Here is a 23825-nt window from a genome sequence, read left to right as displayed (position 1 = left end):
GACGCTACTTTTCCGTGCAGACCATGGTTGGGTGTCGCGTTCACTCGTGCGTACGCGTACTGCATAGGGATGGCCAACACCACCACCTGCGTAGAATGTGGAGATGAAGAGACGATTCGACACGTCCTACGTGACTGCCCGTAATATAAAATACACAAACAATGTGTTTCTAGTACGCTCAACAAGTTAGATATCTAGGTGCTGTCACAGGAAAGTATATCACCCCATTGACTATAGACTCATCGTCACAGCAAAAGGCCTGCAAGCGCTACTGGGCTTTTTGCTAACTAGTGGCCTGTTTGAATGACTCTGAGTGGATTGATTTTGTGTGCGTGTGTGTTTTTGTTTTTTGTTCTGATTTATTTTTTATCTTTCTCTCACTTTCAACCTGCTATTCCCCAACAACAGTGAAGGGTAGCACACCAGGTCCTAGCTTCTGGTTAACCTCCCTGCCTTTCTCGTTTCTCTCTCTCTCTCTCTGTTGGGGGTTGTACAGATCTATGCTGTTTGAAGACCAAATTGTTTGTCTGTCAGAAGTGAGGCAACGTGGCAATCTGTACCCGCTAACCATCGCCAAAAAGGCAACGTAAGCGCAGCCGAAAATGGCTATACCACAAATATTGGAGTAAGGCGACAACATGATATTACATGAGGTATTGAAAACAGAAATACACTACTGCATTTCAGCCTTATTAACTGGGCAATGCTATGAGAACATTTAACTATGGTGAAGGGAAGTGTAGCGGTGGGATGGATCGGAAAACATTTCAGTGCAGATTTGTTGTTTCACTAGAACTATATGCTGTGTAGGTATCAAAACCACATGAGCGTGTTATCAAGAAATCACTTAAACATTAAAGCATATCCACAGAATGAATGATGATGAGTGGGGTGAAGCGCCTATCAAGCCGTCCGTGCTTCCGTCCATGCGTCCATCCGTCCATACGTGTGCTCGTACGAGCACCCGTTCGAGCGCCCATCCATCCATCCGTCCGTATGTCTGTCTGTTTTTTGACTGTCGGTCCGTCCGTGCGTTCCTTCGTCTCTCTAGTGAACACAAGTACTGCCATCTTGCCTTTTTATCATATATTCATCATATACAAGTACCGCTATCCAGCAGACAATTCAATGACTAAACGAGAGCATGTACCGAATTTCTGCTGCCAGCACTTGGTTAACACGGAGAGCATAATAACGACTCTGTGCTACGTTTTTCGTAACATGTGAACATGCGGATCTGTGCTCGAGGGCGGGTATGTGCCACTGGTATGTGGGTATGTGCCACAGGTTACGCACTACGACAATGGAGGACGCACAAGCCGCACCATAAGGAGCTTCGCCCCTAAAAGACAACTAGCGCTGCAGTGTATTGGGCGTACGGACATATCGCGGCGCAGCCATGCGGAAGCATTCTTGTTGAACGGCTTGCGAGCCTTCTTCGGAGCCAGCAGTTGCTTTTGCGTCTCCTTTTTGTTATTCTTGCTGCACCAACAAAGCGAGTGAAGTATTGCTGCGCCTTTGTCACGCACTCTATGAAATGCTATATTTCCGAAAAAATGATACGCTACTCATCATGCCTTAGACAACGACCCGACTGCCGGCGACTTCTGCTATGGCCAGCTATATGAAATTTGCGGTGGCTGAGCGTGCTGCTTCTGTGCGCAAGTGATAACAAATAATTGTGTCTCGCATTGAAGCATCAAAACGGTTAAGTGGGTACTTGTGGCAAAGAAACGTACTTTCGCTGCTAGAAATACCGGCAACCGTGCATCTTCATTCATTGCAAGTTTGCATCTGAAAACGAGTCGCGGTTGACATATATGTCGGAATGCCGAAACCTGTTTAGCCCTCATAGCCCAATGAAGCACAACGAAAACACATTCGCCTTTTGGGAAGCATTGCTTAGAGCTGCTTGCTACCGCAACCTCTCTGATATGATTGAAGACAAACGCAAGAGACCCAAACGCACGTGCCTGCCTCATTGACAGTTGTAGCTATAGATAACATTTCATATAAGCGTTATAGTTTTTCGGTGGCTGGTACGTCATATTTATCTATTGCTCCTCCTCATTGCGCGAATTTTCTTCGGCTCCGGCAAAGTGCAATAATGATCGTCATTGATTGGTTGATATGTGAAGTTTAACGTCCCAAAACCACCATATGATTATGAGAGACGCTGTAGTGGAGGGCTCAGGAAATTTCGATCACCTGGGGTTCTTTAACGTGCACCCAAATCTGAGTACACGGGCCTACAACATTTCCGCCTCCATCGGAAATGCAGCCGCCACAGCCGGGTTTTGATACCGCAACCTGAGGGTCAGCAGCCGGGTACCTTAGCCACTATAGACCACCGAGGTGGGGCAATCGTCATTAAGCAACACAGGGTAAAAAAATTCGGTGATTGACTCAGTGCTGCAGCTGCTACAAAGGGGCCAATTGCGACCAAAGATTATGGTTCCGATTGAGCTCAATTCAATACCAAAGGCCATGTGTTCCAGCAGGACCTATTACTTTGCTAACTGAAATGTGTGTGATCTAAAAGGTGAGCTTATCTTGTCTAAATGGTGAGTTTATGTTTAGGAAAAATACTAGCTTTGAGCACTTAAAAATTCTTTGATAAGCCGTATGTGGCTTTAAGGCTGCTCAAAGAAGGTAGATCAGTGTTTGAAGTTGGTCATGTTTATACCTATAGCCTAAAACAACATAGATAACAAGTGACACCAGTTATGGGCTCATTCTACAGACGTAATCCATGAGCAATGAACACGATAATATGAAGTCGGTGGAAACTCGTGTGGTCCGGAGAACACATGAGGACCATTAAAATGCACACCAGGGAGGGGGGAGTGCAGTGTGCGTTGAAGTTACGTCAGCAGAACAGGTAACTGTCAGCAAAGACTCGAGCAGCGTAGCTATGATGTCAGAAAGAAGGTTTGATCGAACATTCTCGTTACACATGCAGAAGCGACTGGCTGTGAAACAGACTGGGATAAGACAAATGCACCCGAAAGAGAAGAGCTTTAAACTTCTTGAACCTAGCCCGAGCCCAGCCCGGACCCATGGCTCCAAGCCCGGGCCCGGCTCGAGCTCGTCATTCAAAGCCTGGGCCCAGCGCGGGCCCGGGCGTCCATTACTTATCTAGGGAGCGTAGCTTTATTAGCAGGCGTTCCCTGGGTCTGCTAGAGCTTATTAGTTCTTGATGATCATCATTAACGATGCTTTGTGCTCTGTAGCGGGTGATCAGACGGAAAATGCGGTGTCTACATGCATTGAAATGTTCGTTTGGCCGCGGGGGTAGCTCAGCGCTTAAGCTGTTTCGCTGTTAAGTCCTAGAATTCGGGTACGATTGCTGCGGCCACGGTGTCCGCACTTTGATAGAGGCGAAACATGCAGGAAAGTGAAGGAGGGAGCAAAACGTCATGCAGCCAGCCTTCGCAAGCCAAGCCGTTTTGAAGCCAGCGGTGTCGGCCCAACACGTGACTTTTTGTGCAAGAACAACATCTCATCAATGAGACTTGCCGATACTTCCCGAGCATGGCGCCAGGTAGCGTTTAATCAAAACGCGCTTGCTCATTGGCGATTGGAGGCAGGCTCACGAGGGAGGTTAAGAAACGGAACATCATCGAGAGTACTAAAACCTACCGCACACTCTGATGTTTTGATCACGTGTTGGGATGATATGGGGGGGGGGGGGAGGGGGCTTCACTCATGTGTCACGGTGGGTTTCACTCGGGTGACGTAATGCTCCCTCACTTGTTTTTCTTCCTCCAGGGACGAATTGCACTTTACTTATCTTTAGGCTCATGTTAAAAAACTCCAGGTGGTAAAAATTAATCCATTCTCTACTGCCGCATGCCTCGTAATTACATCGTGATGTTGTCGCGTAATACAATGAAATATAAATGAAATGTTGCCTATATGGCACATTGGAAGTCATTACAATAACAGTAAAGTGAAAATGAAACATAGCAACAAAATTTGTTCAAGTAAGTGTATATCTAGTATTGAAAAGTGGATAGAAGGAAGCCCTTGATATTTTGGTTAATGCTGGTTTTTTACACTCGCACTGGAAACATTATTTACACAATTTTGTTAAATAGACTTCTGATTATACTTTGTTGCAGCAAGACAAGGAACGTTAACGTTATATATGATGAACAGCAGTTGTGATATGAATCGTGCCCATTCTAACGTTGTGACGCAAACATTATCGTCATGTACAGTATGTTTATATAATCAAGCTGGTACACTCCATATTTGATACTATGCACACTATGTATACATATGAAAAGGCACCAAATATGCATTGGAACAAAACAATTCCAAGACACCCGACCAGGCATTCGTACCAGCGACCCCTCACTCAGCGCGCTGCGTTAGTCAACTCAACCATGCGATATGCATGTGTCGACCTAATAACTGCGATCTATTTATTTACACCATTTACCACTGGCCGTACGTAGATTTCGGAGGAGCTTGGGCGTTTTTCTTTTGTTTTGGTAACGCGCAGCACTCCTGCATTTTCTTTAAACTTTCAAATTGCCCTTTAGACGCACACGGGAAAAAATGGCCCTTTTCTGAACCCACTCGTGGTGTGAAAAAAAAAAAAGACTCAGATAGGCCACTCAGATAGGTGCCACTACAGGCACCGCTTTTTATAAGAAAAGGCACATTTATGAGCACTGGGTTCTGCGTTGCCGACACTAGCCACACTAACACACGAAGACGAAACAACAGCGACAGTTCTTAGTTCACGGTTGTCCTGTGCATACCCGTGCGTCCTTCGCTGTGCTTCATCGGCACGCTGCGAGTTAAAGTATCGAGCTGCTTGTCGTTCTTCGTGTGACTTTCCAAATTCCTTAATATCGCATTTCTTGCTTCGCCCACGCGGTGAAACTGCGACTTTTTTCATGCCTGTCGGTTACACCACTGATGACAGTGACACCATTGCACGCAAGGATGGATGAGCTGTGCTCTCAAAAATTTAAACACTAACAGGGTTGCAGACGAGGCTATAAAGCTATATCTCACGTAAACAAATTGCGGCTTCATTTGGACTGAAAGGCTAGTCACAATTTGATTTCGAGAGCATCAAGTGATATGCATGAGAATACGATACAACGCTTAACCTGACAAGGATTCAGCTTCATATGTCGCCACACAAGGCACGCACGAGGTAAAAACTCTACGTTTCGCCAGAGTGAACAGCCCATCAATGTATATGCACGAAGATGTAGCGCGTTTCAATTTCATTGATTCTCTCCATTCCTCCCCCGAAAAAAAATATGTCTAGGGGCTCACCTTTCGGGTATCCGTTCATTTGTATCCACATATGCTATGCATATTTCTCAGGAGACTTAATTTTGTACGTGTACAAGAAGGAATCGCTATGAGTGCGCGTAGAACAACAGTTGTCATCGGCGTCTGTGCATATCACTCGTTAGCGACTGTGTTTGTTTGTTTGCTTGTTTGTCCGTTTGTTGGTTTGTTTGATCTCCACGGTGGGTGCGCAAATAATTTCGAAAGAGGACCTGTCATGTCGCGAAACAAGAGACGCATGCATCACATTAGGTATTCCGTGTGTCACATGTGTCGGCAAAGACAGTCTAAAATTATTACAGAAACTGCATATGAGGTAAAGCGATTATTTTGTTGACAACCCTCCAACAGTGACGAATTTCAGATCCGAGATAATGACACCATCATTATATTCCGCTTCCTTACTGATGTTTCTTTAGAAGTCCAAGTGGCACTTGACCTATGCAGACGTCACGAATGCATAATAGGGTAGACCTCTTGCTACCAGACACTCATTTCAAGATAAAAACTCATTGAAGGGAAAGTGGCCACTGCCCGTTTGTGGTGCGAAACCAGAAAAAAACTCGCACAAGAAAATCCATACGCATTTTTTTGAGTTACGCATTGATAAGCATTTCATTTCGCATTTCACACGCAATCAATACGCCTCGCATTGGCAATTCATACGCATTTCCTTGTGGTTGCTCGTTACAAATGGTTGATTGTCCATTACCTCTTTCAGAACTCTTTCCGCCCCCGTGTGCAATTACACAAAACTCATTCTCAATAGTATGTGTTGATGCACTTCGGGTTGTCAATAAATTAGGCCTCGTGCTGCCAACTGTTAGCTTCCTAGTCAGCCTATTTGGCGGAGCGACCGTTGAGGCTATGGTCCAGGGTTCAATCTCCGTACAAGGGAAAATTTTTCGACAACGAAAATTCTTTCTGAAGAATCTTTATGGATTCCCTAGTGGCTTCGCGCTAAAATTTGTTGGTTATCAATTTCCCTCTCTTGACTCTTTCCCACACCTTGCAGAATTCCACAGAACTGATTCGCGAAAATAAAAAAATTGAAACCAGCGAAGCGCGGCGCCTGCGGGATAATGGGCAAAGAGATTTGAAATTTTGGAGTTGTCAGCGTCAGCACCATTTTTAGTATACTCCACTGACTGTAGTTCTGTAATGAATACATTTTCCCTAAATGCTTACCCTAAATTAGCAAAGTCTTGCTCTTTAACACGCGCGTTGGAAATTATGCTGTTCATATTTGCGATCGCTGCTACTAATTGGTGTGGGCAATAGAAGTTATCATCTTGTATCGAATCATCTATGTTTTGAATAAACTGAGACGCGCAAAGTGAAAGAAGAGCGCGGTATTTTAACTAATCTGACTGTCAAACTATGAAGCCAGCAGGTACTATTCTGATGAACAGGGACAGTCCATTTTTTCTTTTGGCCAAAATATATCATTATGCGCTTCACGCCTTACTAACAGGAGAAAATGCTGAAATGTAGTTTCTTTAGGTTTTTTATTACTATTACTATTTGAAATGTAGTTTCTTTAGGTATTTTATTACTAGTACTATTTGATGGTAATAGGTACAGCTTTGTCTGGGGCAGCGCTGTGCGAATATATAACGAGTCTAGAGAAGAGCAAAATAATTGAGTTTCCAGTTTAGAGGTACTCGTCTGTGTGAGAGAAAAAGTTGGCTTTAACGAGCGCCTCTAGCGAAGAGCCCGCAAGTCTCTGACCGAAAGAAAAAAAAACCAAAAAAGGAGGAAACAGAGGAACCAATAGCATCTCTCGGAAAAGCACGTTTAAGCAGAATCGAAAGCGACGCACTAACCTCCTTATTGAAAGGATATTAAAAAGGAAGAAGAAAAGGCGTGGGTCCTTCATGAGTAGAGAAGGTTGACCGGAAGACCTTATTGAATCTCTACGAGGGCGCGAAAAGCTAAGCGCGAGTGACAAAAACCGACGCTGTACTACCGTGAGGCCCATGGTCTCTCGTCTAGAAGCTCTTGCGTAGAAGGAGAGAGAGAGAAAAGAAAAGTTGAAAAAAAAATAGAGAAGTGGTCAGAGGGAAAAGCTGAACGATGGAAGCAGTGGTAGAGCGAGATTCTCTAATGCCAAGAGTGGATTAAACGCGGGGATTTCCACGAATGAAGGAGGCCAGCTTCTTGCCTGACCATCTTCAGTGACACTGCCAAGAAATTGGGAAGCCAGCGAGTTTTCTTTCTTTCTCTATCTTTCTGTCACCTGGCGAACCAGCAAGGGCACATGCCAGCAAGCGAATAACGGCAATAACTGCGCTTAGTAACAAACCGAAGCATGCGGTGCAGGAGCAGGCAGCCAGACTTGCTATGCCCTGAAGAAGCGTGCACAGAGAGAAAAAACGAGCCGCCGCCCAGGCATGCACACTGCGTGACCGAGAGCGACGTGCTCGGCAAGACTAAGGAACAAGGCAGAGGAACACAAAACCCGCACTGATCTCGAGGATACCGTGATTAACACCAAATAATTCATGCCGCCAAATGAGATTCACTACGCTGTGAAGAGTCTGCCAGGCCCATCCGATTTGTTTATTTTCTACTCGCGCCGGCTTTTTTTGGAAGGCCACTTGGGCACTCACGCGTGTCTTCAATCGCTAATCCGAGGGCCCTCCAGGAGCACGAGAAAATGAAATGGTACTATACCGACCATGTCTGCCTTCTTCCGCCCACTATTCTTGCTCAACCAAGACAGTGATTGTAAGACATTTGTTGAAGACAAAGCCCGCCTTCCTTAAACTAAAGCCAATTTCTAAACTACAGAAGTGGCTGACTAAGACCCATGAACTTCAGTGCAGTTGGAATCAACCAAGAGGTGCATGAATGGAAGAATCCTGTTTTGAAACCATCGTTCAATTTAATTTGAAAACAACTACACAGGAAACAGGTTTAGTGAAAAAATGGCTTTCAAATGCTTTTCGATGCGGATTTTTTTTTTGTGTGTGGTTAATGACTACTTCTTTATTAACTCTAGCTTCCGTCTATGCTCACCAGAGTGGGCTCAGCAGAAGCCGATTTCTTGGCGAATTTGGTCTTCTTAGTGAGCCACGTGCAGCTGTACATCCTTTCTGTCATTTTCCGCCATGCTTAGAGTGAATTTACAAGTTACATTCACTTTGATAATACGCTATTTGCCATAAGTCAATTTTGTGGTGTTGAAAACTTCAGTGCAAGAAGAAATGAACGTGAGCTTCTTGAAAATCCTGAAGACATTATGACTACAGGACCAAAGAGGAGAACAGATGGACGGATGAATGGACAGATTTTCGTCTGGTGAAGACGGCATTGCGGGCTATATAGTTGTGATCACTGGCATCCACTCAAGCAGCGCAAAAAAAAAAGTAAGACGCGGACACAGCAAAGGACACCTATAGCGCTCGTTCTGCATACGTGTCCTTACTTGTGTCTGTGTGTTATTTTTGTTCACGCAGTCCAATTGCAAGCCAGTGATCCTGTCGGGATGTGGGTCTTTAGAGTGGGACTTTCATGTTGCATTCTTGATAATCTAACTGCGCTCGTTGGAAAGATGTGAGGACCCCCTCGGCAATATACACGCTAGTTTGTTGGGTCCCCCTCGACGCGAGACGGCGTGAAAGTTTGCCAAACTGAAATTCGTATGGTCATGAGGACAGCTTCGCTCCGAACCAAATAGTCAAACCGAAAACAGTGATAGTGAACGATGGCTTCCTCGCATGCTTCAATCGTGAATGTGTAAACATACTAGTTTTCCAGACCACCATGGTTAATAACGCCCATTAATTGGTAAACTAATAAGAAAATAAAGGAAAACAGAATTGAATTGTTTATCTCGACGACTCATCACACGTCACTATCACACAAAGTAATTACTAGAGCAAAAAGTTGTCATTGGTGTAGCCAGAATTTCAATTTTTACTACTTGGACTTTGCTTCCGCTTCTTTTTTCCTGCCAGATTTATGAAACCTGCATTTACCGGAATTCCACGCGTGCTCTTGGTTATTGAGGCATCTGTTGCACGATTCTTTTTTTTTCATTTTCCGATCCCACTCTTAAATATTTATGCCATCAGATATGCTGTACGCAGAATGCCGTGCCTGTGGGCTGCACAGTAGACAGGCTTTGATCTCCGTGAAATTGACTGGCTACGGAACCTCCCGATGCCCCTGCGTTCGGCATCTGCACCGGCTTTGCTTGCGTTTTATTTGTTCACACGCACCCGCGCAGGACAGTCAGAGAGGTGAATGCTGTTTGGATTCGCACTCAAATTATGTACGACGAAACTAGAAAGTAAACAAGAACAAAACGAGCTTCAATGACTGCGGTGAGATTATTATGAACGAACGACCTGCTTCAGATGCCTCCGATTTTTCATTCTGAAATCCTAACCTTTCTCTGCAGAACTTGGGCCCATGTTCCTGATATATCGGTTATGTGGCATAAAATGTGGCATTGGCGACTTCAGGAAGAACGTTGCCCCAACTTCATTCACTTGTTGTTCAATTGGCGTTGGTGCCGAAACCTGGACAGAAAATAGTGAACTCAGTGCTTCTAGAATCAACACTCGTGAAAAGAGCACACGAATTTACCAATAAAGGCTGAATCGGTGTCCGAAATCTCAACGTCATAGAATCAGCAACGCCTGTGGATATACAATGAATTATTCATATATTCCTAGTTGAGTCTACTGCTGACCCGCAGGTTGCGGGATCAAATCACTGCTTCAACAACCGCATTTTCAATGAAGGTAAAACTACTTGAGGCCCGCGCGCTTAAATTCAGGTACACGTTAAAGAACGCCGGCAGGTTGAAGTTTCCGGAGCCCTCCACTATGGCGTCTATCATGATCATATCATGGTCTTCAAGTGTTAGCACCAATTAATTTTTATTGCTTGAGACGATTATTTATTACAGTTGAATTAACCCTGACATATCGAGCTCACTAAAAAAAGGCTTTAGTTCGCTATATCACATACTTCAGTATGAAATTGATGAAAAGTGATTTCAATCTTAGAGAGAATTGCGGTCCGCAAATTGGCTTCGCGATAATGTAAGAAAGAAATTTTTATGTTGTATTTTTCAGCTGCTCTGCAGTTTGTTGATATTAACCTATGTAAAGGTGCGTTGTTCGCGAGAAAATAGAACATTGAAGTGACTAGCACCCGGACATCGTCACAGGCAGCTGTGAGCCCTCATGGGTGCCGGGAGTCTCTAGCTAGTCTGCCTTGGAAATGTGTATTGCTTGTTTTTGAATGTCATACTCAGCACGCTTCTTGGTATATCGTACGCAGCGGCAATGTAAGGAATTTTTTTGCACGTTCAACTGCACTAATTATCGGCAGCTCAGAGTAGAGTGTTTATTTTTCTCTATTTTATTACTTTTATTACGTTCACAGCCGAAGCCAAGTAGATAACGGCGACCCCACACGACATGCAGGCGTGCGCCACCACAAGGAACTGTTAAAAAAAAAAAGCCACGTGATGGCAAGCGGTATAGATTACACTCACTTCACATGGCGCTGTCCGTACCGCTCCACTCACTCTTCCGAATGCTTTAGGAAAGGTCTAATTCCGCAGACAAAAGCGAAATTGTTGTCACTAACAGTCAACTTTTAGAGTTAAGAGTTGTTAACGTTCCATACATCATCTATTTTGGATTTTGATGCTCTATTGAGCAGTAGATTTTCCTATGCATTCATGTTAAAGCATTGCCATTCCCAAAAATAGTTCGATGTAAAGGCTAATTGGACTTAACCAATTGGGGGAAAGTCGAGCTTCACGGTATTTTGGGCTTGTTGCCATGGGTAATGCTTTGGTCACTGTTTACTTTCGCGTTTTGCAATACAGGATTGGAAATACTGTAGAGGAGATGCTGTAAAATACCTGCATTTTTCTAATTAAGGTGAAGCCTTATGAAAGTGAATATGTTTCTTATTTGTTTACAGTAAAGAGTGGGCCCTAATGAAGCTTCAGCAGACCGAAAGGTGCAGAGAAAAAAAGACGATACATTACAAAGTTCTGCCTTACAAAAAATATGTCTATTCGAAAGAACTAATGGAAATTACATATGCTCATAGCTCAAACGTGTACATGGCGACACCACAGAGCTTGCAATCCTGCCGATGCATAGTCACCTGGCACTACCCTTCACTATTGATGCCTGCGATGCCGCACACGTGTCAAGAATTCAAGTTGATTGCCTTTAAAATAAATCGATGCATTGTGAAGCTGATACACGAGTTGCCCACAATATCAATTCCTCAATTGTTCATTTAGCTTTTTGTCAACAAACCTTCGAATTGTTAACACTACAGGTATTTATATATGCTGCCGTTAGTGCTCTCACACAGCGTGCCATAGTGTACAGAAGTGTTTAGGGAGAGGTGTGTCATAGTTCAATTCAGTTGTGTGACAATAAGATCTTTCATTATTACGTTATTGTGCACCGCTTAAAAGACGAACACTTAGAAGACGAAAAACTAGATGGACCCAAAATTTTTCCAACTCATTTTTTGTATATATTTTTTTGTAAATATAAAACGCGATTGTATAAAAGAGACATGTTTCCGCCCAATATACTCAGTTGAAAGTATGCGCCTGTGTCCGTCTAGTTTTTTGTCTCCTAAGTGTCCGTATTTATAAGCAGTGTGCAATAACGTAATAGGGAATAGCTACTATAACTCGTCCAAGCAGGTACCCGCATAAATAACATATTTAGCGCATTTAGTAAAAACGAGGGACTAGCTCAAATGCTACTAGTCTGAGATGACGGTCATGCTTGGTGGCTCTCCGAGAGAAGAGCATCCTCAGAGATTAAGCATAGAATAAGAATTCTTTAAACTTATGTTCAAACGACTAGATACATTAATTTCAACATTGATTATAAATATTGAAATTATTAAAGTTTTATAAGAGTAGGAAGGTTGCGTGGTCAAAATATAAAATCTTGTTCATTGTTGTTTCGACATTAACAAATGCAAGCCGCTGTATATTTTCGCAGACTGATGAGATTCAACACATTTTATCGGCGACACCAAAGCCGTAGCGACTGAAAGCGACACTGCATGCCATACCATAGGAAATGCCCAGAATGACGCCACTGTTTCCGATAGTAATTAAGGGGCTGCTAGTTCTGCATTCCTCAACCTACGAGAACCATGCACACTGTACTCGTAGGCCCAGATCACACACCCACGAAGCAAAGCCGATCGATATATCGGATATCACGATGCTAGCTTGATCTCGACGTCTCAAGAGAGTAGGGCATTTCGCTTTCGCTCTCGCCGGCTGACACTGTCGGATTTTGTCACTACGCAAAAGTTACCAACGGCCGTGGTTTAGAAATCTCATAGCGGCTGCATGCTATTCACAGGAAAGTCTTCAGCACTCTCATTCGACCCGAGCGCCTGTCTTATTTAATTAAATATAATAAATTTTTAATTAAAATGTCTTAAGTAATGTCGCTCTTCTTTTCAGATGGCTCCTACAACAGAAAATGTAATCTTGAAGGTGACGAGAAAATAACGCTGTTCTCTTATTTTTATGGTATTCGGTTACCATTCTTGAAAGACCCCGCGTAAAAGCCGCGAACTCAAACAAATGACACATTTTGCCAGAACTTTAAGTCAAGTTTTTTCAAATGTGGTGAGAACAAGACCGGGGCAAACGCTCGAGACGACGAGGCTGGTATAGCTATTGTTTAAACCAGCATTTAATAAATGTCTTAACCTAACTAAGCCTCGAGTAAGTGTACAGTTGTGTTTGTAGCTGCTGCGAACTAATACCAAGGATTTTAGCGCTCCGTCAGCTCCCAACATAAGATCACTTGAGTTTCTTAAGCGCGTTATTAGTCAACCTGATTAGGCTAGAAACATCGAAAACTAAGGCAAGGGCAAACGCAGCGCAGTTTGCGGTGAAACGGGTACCACACGGAGCTTCTGGTTTGCACGCCACCAAGGCCACTATGCGGACGTTCTCTTTCTCTCCAAACAAATACACGGAGCCACATGCGATGCACACGCCACACACGCAAGCAGAGTCGAGAGACGCGCCTTCAAAATGCTCAGGAAGTAGAACAAAAATAAGACAGGCCGAACACTCTCTTTTTATATTATTCACGACTTGGTTTGGCAAACCGCATCGTTAGAAATAAAGTGAGGACAATAAATAGGTTATCAAAAAACGGCAACAAGGCAGCTGCTATATGTTCTCGTGACAACGCGGTGAAAGCACCTTTGCTTTGTTGTTCAGCCTTAAAATAACCCCCTCTTATACTTCCGCGCGGCAGCTCAGACCTCGGAGGCACATCCCCGACGCGAGCGCACCCGTCGTCTCTTTGGAAAACACGATTTTTGAGGCATAAATAAAAGAACGCCGCTGTGCGGCGGATCCGGAGCGTGCCTTTTCCTCCCGGTGCCGTGTCTGGCTTAGAAAGTACAAGAGGACGCATTTCAACTTTGGCGTTCGCAGCGCATCCTTTTTGTTCGGGCATTGTTTCTGTGTCGCTTGCAATGCCTCGGTCTAGGGCGAACAGAACGGGGCGAGCACGCTTCTACGCTGGGATCGCAACGGTCGGATATTACCCAGACTCTTTCGTGTAAGATGATGTGTTTGTGTATGTTTTTTTATTTTTTGTAATCAAGGAAATGAGATGTAGAAAGCAGCAAGGAAGCATGACAGAGAGGCAAACCACTCGATACACGAAACCTTTGTGTTCATTATTTCTTCCTTTATTTTTTGGCAAAACTATGCGGGAGGGTATGCACAATGCGGAAAGGATCGCGGGAAAAGAGATTCCCTAGGGATGCTCCTTCTTGTTTAGAATATCTTCGTGGCATCTCCGATAGTTTGCTGATAAAGGTACTTTTAGCCCCTTATGTGGCGATGATGATTTAATTTGTCGAATAGTTACTATTTGTTTAGTAATGAGTTGCATATATACGCTTACGAGTTATTGTTACTTATTTTACCGTTCTTGTCATGGCACCTAGCATCCTCTATTATCGATGGCAAGTTAAGTAATTGTACTGAAGTTGATTTTTTTTACCTGTTAAAGGCCAACAACCAAAAAAACAATCATGTCCTATTAAAAAACATCACTTTGAAAATGTTCGGTGTTGTTTTTGTGTGTGTACTAGAGTACAAGAGACCGATAATTTTTCTTCTTTTTTTGTTAGGAACCACACTTCCGGGAGGAGGAGCGAATGCTGAAAGGAAGGAAAGATTTTACTGCTATAATGCAGCCTGCTGAAGTAGAAGGGTTGAGCCAGATGACGTGGTCATAGTTGTACGCTGTGTGTTTGTGTGTGTGTTGTTTTTAGTAATGTGATGTAAATTAAGATATTGGAGCATAAATAAGCAGCCCTCTGTCGCTCTTTCATAGATTGAGTGCCCAGTAGGAAAAATAAACATGGTAGCAGTAGAACTAATATCGAAACGGTAGTACACAAGAACCCACAGATGTAAGCAAAATATTACAAACGCACATATCAATCAACGCCATCATAGCGTAAAGGAAAGTGTGCCAGAGGTAATTAAGAGTGGTTCTATTAGCGTGTCCTATCATCCTGGAGATGAATTTGTACATCTGAGCAACATAACAACTGCCAGCTATAACAGCTACGACGTCATAGGCATCAGAACATACATATAGTAATAGCAATAATATCTAGAGTATTACGCCCCAAAACCATGACGGGATTATGAGAAACGCCCTACATGTAATAAGTATCATAAGATAATATATTGCATAAATAGGGCACACGTGTAATAAGTCACCTATGTTATTATGAATATGGTATTCTTAACATCTGCCAGTAATTTTGCTGCCTTCCAGGAAAAGTTTTAACTCTTTTGAAGCACGCGTCTGTAAGGCTCTGGTCGTATAGTAAGCACTCAGGGCAAATCGGTCATTCCTCGAAACACCCACATTCACGCACCCTTCCACTCCAAATGCGCACGTCTCACACAGCGTTTACCAGTTCTTTATTGCGCGTGGCTGATCAGTGATCATCGTACATGACAACAGGAAGATGGGTAAAAGTGATGAGGAACAATGGTGCGCATGCACAATGATTCAACAAGTGATGCAAGATCCGATGTAACGCAGCGTGTTTTGTATTTTTCTTCAGTGAAAGCGTGGGTGAATGTGAGTGTTTTGAGGGATTACCAAGTTACGTCAAGTACTTACACCATTGACAGTTACTATCTCGCCCATCAAGTTTTAATCAGGCTCTTGTTAGCCACAGGCACAGAAGTTTTTTCATACTGAGCGGACTATGGTCCTATGTCGTTCATTCCGAATGAAGACGGCCTCTCAGTGTGTCATAATCTTGGCAGTCCACATAAATATGTGGCAAAAATTTTCGTCTACAATTCAGAATTCAATTTTGGGAGCTGTGTTTTTCTCATTTTTTGCCAAAGATACCAGTGAAAACATTCCAAGCTTTTCCGGTAAATTATTTCTCTGAAAAAAAAAATATGTTGTACAAATACAAGCACGGGAAAGCTCTGCGCCTGAAAAAAGTTTTAGAGAGAGATTTGAAATTCCCATGGGCAGTTTGGGGTTCCAATGCAATGAGCTCAGTAACATCCTTTATGAACGATTTGATTTTCTTGGTGTGGGCTCACCTCCCAGTGAACCCTTCTCAACAGAAAGATTTGGAATGTGCATTGTAAATATAGATTCATTGGTAATCGAACGGAGCCATCACCACGCCCTCGCAGCCTCCACTCATCCTCTATGTAAATCGGCCCTAGAACGTCAGATATTCGTAATGGCGTTGATAAAACGCTTAATTTTAAGCAAAGTAAGAAGTATTTTGCTTGAAGTGACGCCATGGTTTGGCATTATATATGCATAAAAACGGAAGTTTTACCTGATGCATCCTGTTATTCTGTTTTCATACAACAAAACTATGCAAACATCAGTCTCTTTACAGCAAAGAAATCTAAAACAGGTCAGAGCAAGGATGGGCTGCAATATCGTACTTTATCATAGACACGTAATTGTTTTATTACTTCGCTCAACAATTATCTGATAGTAATTGTTGGGGTTTGGCATCCTAAAACCACCTCAAGACTTTGAGAGATGTCGTTGTGAATAAGTCCTAAGTCCAAGCCCGTGGGCCTCAAGCATTTTCGACTTCATCAAAAATGCGGCTGCCATGGCGGAGATTCGAACCTGTGCCCCACAGATCACCAGTCGAACACCACAACCATTTGTCCACCTGGGCGAGTGGTTTATAATTGACTTACCCACAGCACGTGAACTTAAGGCATGCTGCATAATTCTGTTGGAAAATCAGTGAACATCTAATTCCCGACTATTTTATCAGATACTATACTCTCAGATATCATGATACCAAGCAACTAGGCCTCTGACAGCCTTGCACGCCAAGGTGGGAGTTCGTAAAGGGGCCACGCAACACAAATAATTTACAACTGCACAAACATACCGCCGAAAACATTTTAATATCCGCCAAGTGTGAGCGTTGTTGAATATTCGTCGTTCACAATAAGTGTTTTCTCCTCTCGTCTCGACAGACGGACTGGAAGCTAGGTAGGTTGGATGGTACGGGGAAAACAAATACGTCACCCACGGGACGTAATCTTGAACAGTTATTCTCTTTCTTCCATTGAACGCGTGACGAAACAGTGTGATCGCGAGAGAGCGCTTCGGCTCGTGGCAGTCCTAGTAACAATGCAGCTCACGATACTCACATCAGCTAATGGTTCCGAATTTGGGTATATGACGAGGTGATATGGGTGTATTGCATGAATAGTAATAAAAATTGAACCACCACATGTGTATGAGAGACGCCGTAGTGAAGGCTTCTGGAAATTTCGACCACATGGGGTTCTTTGACGTGCGCCCAAATCTGAGCAGACGGGCCTACAGCATTCCCGGCTCCATGAAAATGCAGCCACTGCAGCCAGGATTTGATCCAGGGACCTGTGAGTCAGCAGCCGAGTACTTTAGCCACTAGACCACCATGGCGGGGCATTAATATGAAGCAGAGGGAATTATTACTAGCCGAGTTCGATAATTGCGGATTCTAGCCCTCGCGTTGCGCTATAATTTTTTAGGCTCGCGTGTTCTTGCGAGCCTCGACTACCGATCCGCATAGCTTTCTGACCATGTTGAAAAAGTGCTGCAAAACCCCTTTATTGTTTGGAATGACGCAAAAAGAGCAAGCAAACAAGCTATATATTTTAAAAGATAAATGTCGTCTGGAATATACCCAACTGCCTTCGTGTTTTCCATAACGCACGTCCTCCTTATGCATAGCAAGCATATGCGAAAAAGTACTGCCAGGAAAGCATCACTGGCTGTTTTCGCCGACAATGGCAGACAGTTGCGAAGGCCAGTGATTTTTGTACACGCGGGAAAGTTTCTTCTCTTTTGTGAGAAGATAATGTTTTACCTGTTTTGATCTTGAAGATCATATCAGCGCTATATTAAAGCAAAATCCGTGACCTAGTTGACCGAGTTCAAAGAACTCAACCTACTACTTTCGAATAACGCATCCAGTGCTCTACCAACTGCCCCGACGCAGTGTTCTAGTGGCTAAGCTACTCGGCTGCTGACCCACAGCGCGCGGGATCGAATCCCGCGGTGGTGGCTACTATTTCTATGGAGGCGGAAATGTTGTAGGCCCATGGGCTCAGATTTTGGTGCACATTAAAAAATCCCAATCGGTCGAAATTTCCGGAGCCCTCCACTATGGCGTCTCTCATAATCATAAGGTGCTTTTGGGACTTTAAACCCTCCATATCACTCAATAAATGCTCTGCCAACTGAGCTACCACACTTGCTATTCACCGTGCACTTTAAGGGGTACGTATTTTAAACTCGGGAGCCTTAGTCAGCGCCTCCGATGGCTTTGACTTCTTGACTACTAGTGACGCGGACTAGCACTGCCAGCTTTAAATGCAGATATTTATACCCCCGTGGTGGACAAGGGATATATATATTATCGGAGGTCGAAGGTTGCAGGTTCACCCAAAGTGATTTCATGCTCTTCGATACAGAGTTCGTGCCCGTGTGCCATGTTATGCCCAGTAGCCCACAGCACAATTTATTTTCAGGTCAAATTTGCTGCTTGGAGAGACGTGCACATGAGAGCCGCTGGCCTATAGCCCCAACACATCACGGGGCCGTAAATTCTCATACCGCGCTGCTTCGGTGCAAGTATGATGGATCGCGCATCACATGTGTGCACGCAGTCGCTTCCAGCTGTGCAAGCGTTGCCGGAGACCACTGATAAATTGGGGTATTCGTGTCGATTCGAGAGCAATACCCGGACAAACCACACGCATGATTTGCACGTGCGTGGCCGCATGCAGGGTTGCGCGATGCGATGCATCGACGTTCAGTCGGACGTGATGTCATCACTGGCCTCGCGGTCCGATGTAATCATCAGCCTGCCTAAATCTAGATATACGCATCATCTTTCAATAAGCACCCTCTTTCTCGCGGCGAAAAGCGAATAATGATTGCGCGCGTTTACGTGGGCATTTTAGCTTTCTCTCTCTTTCGCTCTCTTTTTTTGTTTGTTTATTTTTTTCCAGATAAACAGATAGATAAAGAAATATGTGGGTTTTAACGTCGCAAAACAACCATATGATTATGAGAGATGCCTTAGTAACGGGCTCCGGAATTATTTCAACCTCCTGGGTGTTTTTGACCTACAGTGTTAATTTTTATGAAAGGAAACACGGTGATGCGTGGCCTGCGCGCTCCGGCGGCTGCTGGCAGCGCGTTCAAGCGGGAGCGAGAGCAACCACAGTCTGTTGTCGCGTCATCTCGTTGCTCGCAAAACAACCATTTGTTGCTGATATAAAACGACAAGACTGCAACCCCTTCACTCTCGCGTAATCGCCTTGAAGGGAAGGGGGTCGCACTCTCGCCTCTGGTGCCATATCAGCAACGAATGGTGGTTTTCCTCGCCGCGAGATGAAGCGAAAAGAGACTGTGGTGGCTCTCGCTCCCGCTTGAACGCGCTGCCAGCGACCGCCGGAGCGCGCAGGCCACGTGTTCGCGTGTTCCCTTTCATAAAAATTGACACTGTACACCCATATCTCAGCATACGGGTCTGCATTTCTGCCTCCGCCGAAAATGCAGCCGCCGCAGACGGGATTCGATCTCGCTACATGCGGGACAGCAGCCGAGTACCTTAGCCACTAGACCACCGTGGTGGGGCTCTTCTTTTTGTCTTTTTTTTTCATCGAGAATCCACTCTCAGTTTATCTACGAGGAGAAACCGCAGGTTGGCGAGCAGATTGGCGATATGTCTGCTGGTAGTGTTAGGGTACACTAATATCATGCCGGAATTCAGGCGTGCGCAGAGTTTTCCTACAATGGGGGGAGGGGGATGATGGCTGGTCGTAACACCCCCCTTATTAAGTGGCTACCCCCCCCCTGCCCTCTTCGAGCGCTCGCATATGCATGCATTAATTCCTTTTATGATATTTCAGTTTCTTTTTTTCAGTGCGATTTTAGGAGATGGGCAGGCGGGAACAAGAAGGCAAAACTTAAGGCTTCCGAGTAGTGGCGAAAATGGCGCCGTAAAAAAGAAGAGACACCTTCATGAACGCCGCTGTTCTTGTGCCATTGCACATGTCGCACCACTAAAGCTCATAACATCGTTTTTTTCTGACCCTTGCAGTGCATTTTCGACTAAACTGTTCGATGCAGCCTAAAGTTGGCATAGATGTTGAAGTCATTTTTTTTACAAACACCCGCCATGGCAGTCTAGTGGTGGTAATGGGGCTCGACTGCTGACCGGAAGGTCGCGGGGTCAAATCGCAGCCGCGGTGACCACATTTTGGTAGCGAAACGGTCGAGGCACGTATACGTAGATTTGTGTGCACGTTAAAATTATCACATGCTCAAAACTTCCAGAATCCTGCAGGACAGAGTCCCTGATATTCATATACTATGCAGTTTCGAAACGTAAACTTGAAACAATTATTATTTGTAATAAATTTTCGTAAATATTTCTTGGCCCCGCAGTGTCGGGACTAGTGTGCTAATGTCCACGTTAAGTAACATATATTCGCGGCCTTCATTTGTGCTAGCAATGCGCGCTAAGAATGTTCTCACTGGAAGAGGTGGAAGGAAACACTAGTGCATTGTCTGTTATCATCCAATATTAGCGTGCTGTTAGCTTTAAATCGCTTACTTTACTACTTACATGTGGGGTGTCGAAGCTGTTGCTATCGCGACCAGTTTGGAAGCAATAGCTGTGAATGAGATATTTGTGAAGGCGAGCGCAGTGACTTGATAGTGCGGTAAGATGGCGTGCCAGCGTTCTCCCGTTACGCAGGCGGGCGTCTATACTGCGGGCAGGCTTCGGCGGTGGGCGGCCATTGATATCAACCGTGCGCGCTTCGTGATACCTCTGTTGCGACTGGAAAACGTATTATACGATCGTAGAATAGTGATTGAACGAACGCTAGTGTTGAGTGATCGTGTGTTACGGGAACATATTAGCACATCAAAAATGAGCGTAACTGTACTGTGGGTAATTTTAAAGACGGTAGTCTTTCTTGGGGACCTTAGACGTAAAAATTTTGGTCTGTCTGTATGTATGTCTGTCTGTCTATCTGTACACTTGTCTGTTTGTCCACTCTTAACGGTACCGGATACTTGAAACGGTCGAACCCATACGCAGCAGCCACAAATGTTGTTCAAGATTTAGCGTTTATTAGTGCAATTGTCTAATAAAAAGCGATTATTGCGCATGTCTGAGGCACCATAACAACGCGTATATATTCTGCATGTGCACCTTTAACTAGAAAAGACACGCAAAAGTTATTGTAAGGACCGTAGCGCTTATCATGCTGCGCTGACCATGCAAAGCTTGTACGAAAGGGCGTCTTTCCAGTGCTTTGCCAAGAGAAGGCGGTGGTGCCATCTACCCGTCGCCTTGCGTTCTACACCTTATCACCTCTGAGAGGGGCGCGCACACCCGTCTCAGAGCTACGCGCTTCCTTTTCCAAGAAAACTGCCAGATGGCGCTCATGTCTCACGTGAGATGCGCTCGTTCACCTCCGCTGGACGCTCGAGGCACTCTAACGCAGCGCCTCCAGAATACCATTCACCAATTTTCTTGCGCAGAACACCAAATAAATGTTTTGTTCACTCTCTCCACTCGCAAGACTATCATCTTTCGGCGACATTTGCAGAGTAACATGCAGATACGGGGCCAATGTTTTTACTCTGAAGCTATCTTCGGATAGCCTGTGCCGTAGTGGTATAGTTGTAGTAGTATAGTTAGCGTTCGCATAAAACTCTCAGCGGGTCCGTATGCCGGCTGACCCATACCGTGATCTCACTTTGTGCAATATGGTTTAAGTGCACGCCTTTCAAGTATATAGCCGTGCTTTCACGACATCACGTGGTCTCGCTCAATTGTATAGACTGCCACGCATAGACGTCGCTGTGCTAAAGACACAGCGTTGCGACCTCTCGAAGCTGAGATTATTCGCGTGGATGGAGTCAAGACTCTGAAGTGCGAACTCTTTTCCGCCAGGTGGATCATCGCGCATAGACAGCCTCGCGTACCAGCCGTATAGATGTTTTGTGCTGCTGGTAGCGAACGTTAGCATCGACAAATCGTACGACACGCGATGCATCAGCGCAGTTCCACTCATATCCCGTAAACTTATTTACAATACTTAAAAGAAAATACAGACCAACAAAAATATGCAGCACTTTGATGACTTGGGCCCTAGCCTTAACGAAGATACCCTAAAGGACGTTTTTTTTTCTCCGATTGTTCTTACAAATCTGGCGGACAAAACCTCATGAACGGCCCACCATGTTCTAACATGATGACTTTGAGCAGGATTTCTGGGTAGTTAAACGTCTTGTTGCCACGTTAGTGTTGATAGCGCACATTTTTTGTGTGTTTTGCGCCCAAGAATAATGAAAAATAGCACTAGTCCTTCACGAATGCGCCAGTGTTTCCTTCTACCTCTTCCAGTGAGAACAATCTTAGCGCGCATTGCTTGCACAAATGAAGGCAGCCTATTACACAAAAATTATGATTATTTATGGCGTAGTGCGTGCCCAGCAAGTGTGCCTGTAGAAGTTACCAAAATAAAACATGGTTTAGAAAAGACTCAGAAAGGCCTCTCTTGCAGCTTTCACTGTGACTGTGCTACACGTTCCGTGGTGCCGGCCTGGCGTTTGTGTGTGTGTGTGTGTGTGTGTGTGTGTGTGTGTGTGTGTGTCTGTTTGTGTGTGTTTGCGCAATTGGCATTTAGCGGGGTGAAACTGGGGTATTTTGTTAAGGCGTATCTAAAGCAATGCCCTTCGTGCCGTACTTTTACTCGACACAAGATTGACAGAGCCAATGGGTTTCGAATGAGCGCCGCAATTGCTGAGTCAGGAAATTTGGCAAAGGCCGCAATTTAATGAGGAAACGTGATCAACAGCCCAGTTTTTGTAGTGCACGTCATGATAAAAAACTGGTACTGCTGCAGGGCAACTATAGAGCTTTTGTGAATATATCAGGCAGTTACCTGCAGCAGAATACTTGTAATATTTTATGGTAGGTGAATGTAAAAAAGAGCATATATATATATATATATATATATATATATATATATATATATATATATATATATATATATATATATATATATATATTGACGAGCGATAGCACACGATGCTCAGCGCGTGTCTCCCGCCTTTGCGCGAGGAAAACGAAGTAGATTGGCGCCGATCTCGCGGGTGCTCGAGGAAAGTCGAATAAGAAAAAGGGTCAGGCAGTTCCTTCCTGAACTTGAGTGTGGAAGTCCTTCTTAGGCCGCCTCGGAACCCAGTATATCTGACGGCCACAACGGCACGTCACCATTGGCGCCCAGCGGCTCGAGGTGAACTAAGAAGACGTTTACCTCTTTTATGCGGGGACGTCGCTCCCTACGTGCTTCTTTGGCTCAACCACTGACGTTTGGGCAGCATCGGCTCCGTGATCCCAAGATGGCGACGGCCCCGTGTTCTGTCGGCGTGTTCGAGCAGCTGGATGACGCCGCCCGGGTGGAAGCCTACAGATCAGCTGTGTCCGAAGCCGATGTCTTAAGGACCGAGGTGGGTCAGCTCCGGAGTCAATCGGAGGAACTGAAACTGATGGTTCTCAAAGAGCACGACACCGCCAAATACGACGACGCACTAAAACCACCTATTGACTCACAGATGCAGACAAGTCATGCCCTCCTAATTGTGTAACTTAGTTGCTCCACTAGTAGAAGGCTACGAGAGTGTGGAGTTAAACGCATGAAAATTCTGATGCAGAATCAAGTACGAGTGCAGAAGAAGGAAGTGCGTCGATGAAACTCAAATGCGGCTCGAAAGAGCAACAAAGACAAGCCAGAAGCAATACTCCCATGTGAATGTCTAACACTGAAGACGCTCGCGACCGACTTCCGAGTTTCGCGGCGAACTCCTTACCGCATCTAGGGAAAGGTTTAAACAACTGGTTTCACTAAG

General features: G+C 44.6%; 1 long non-coding RNA gene across 1 annotated transcript in view; it reads left to right on the top strand.

The window, feature by feature from the left end:
* LOC142776284 (uncharacterized) overlaps positions 1–15088 on the top strand; it is an 89911-nt gene extending 74823 nt beyond the window's left edge. The window contains exon 2 of the long non-coding RNA XR_012887420.1: positions 14503–15088. This is a non-coding gene — a long non-coding RNA (uncharacterized LOC142776284). The remainder of the gene's footprint in view (positions 1–14502) is intronic.
* The last annotated feature ends 8737 nt before the right edge of the window (positions 15089–23825 follow it).

Source organism: Rhipicephalus microplus, chromosome X, assembly GCF_043290135.1.
Source record: "Rhipicephalus microplus isolate Deutch F79 chromosome X, USDA_Rmic, whole genome shotgun sequence".
Taxonomy (NCBI): Eukaryota; Metazoa; Arthropoda; class Arachnida; order Ixodida; family Ixodidae; genus Rhipicephalus; species Rhipicephalus microplus.
Note: the sequence above shows the minus strand (reverse complement) of the source record. Positions and strands in the feature narration are given on the sequence as shown.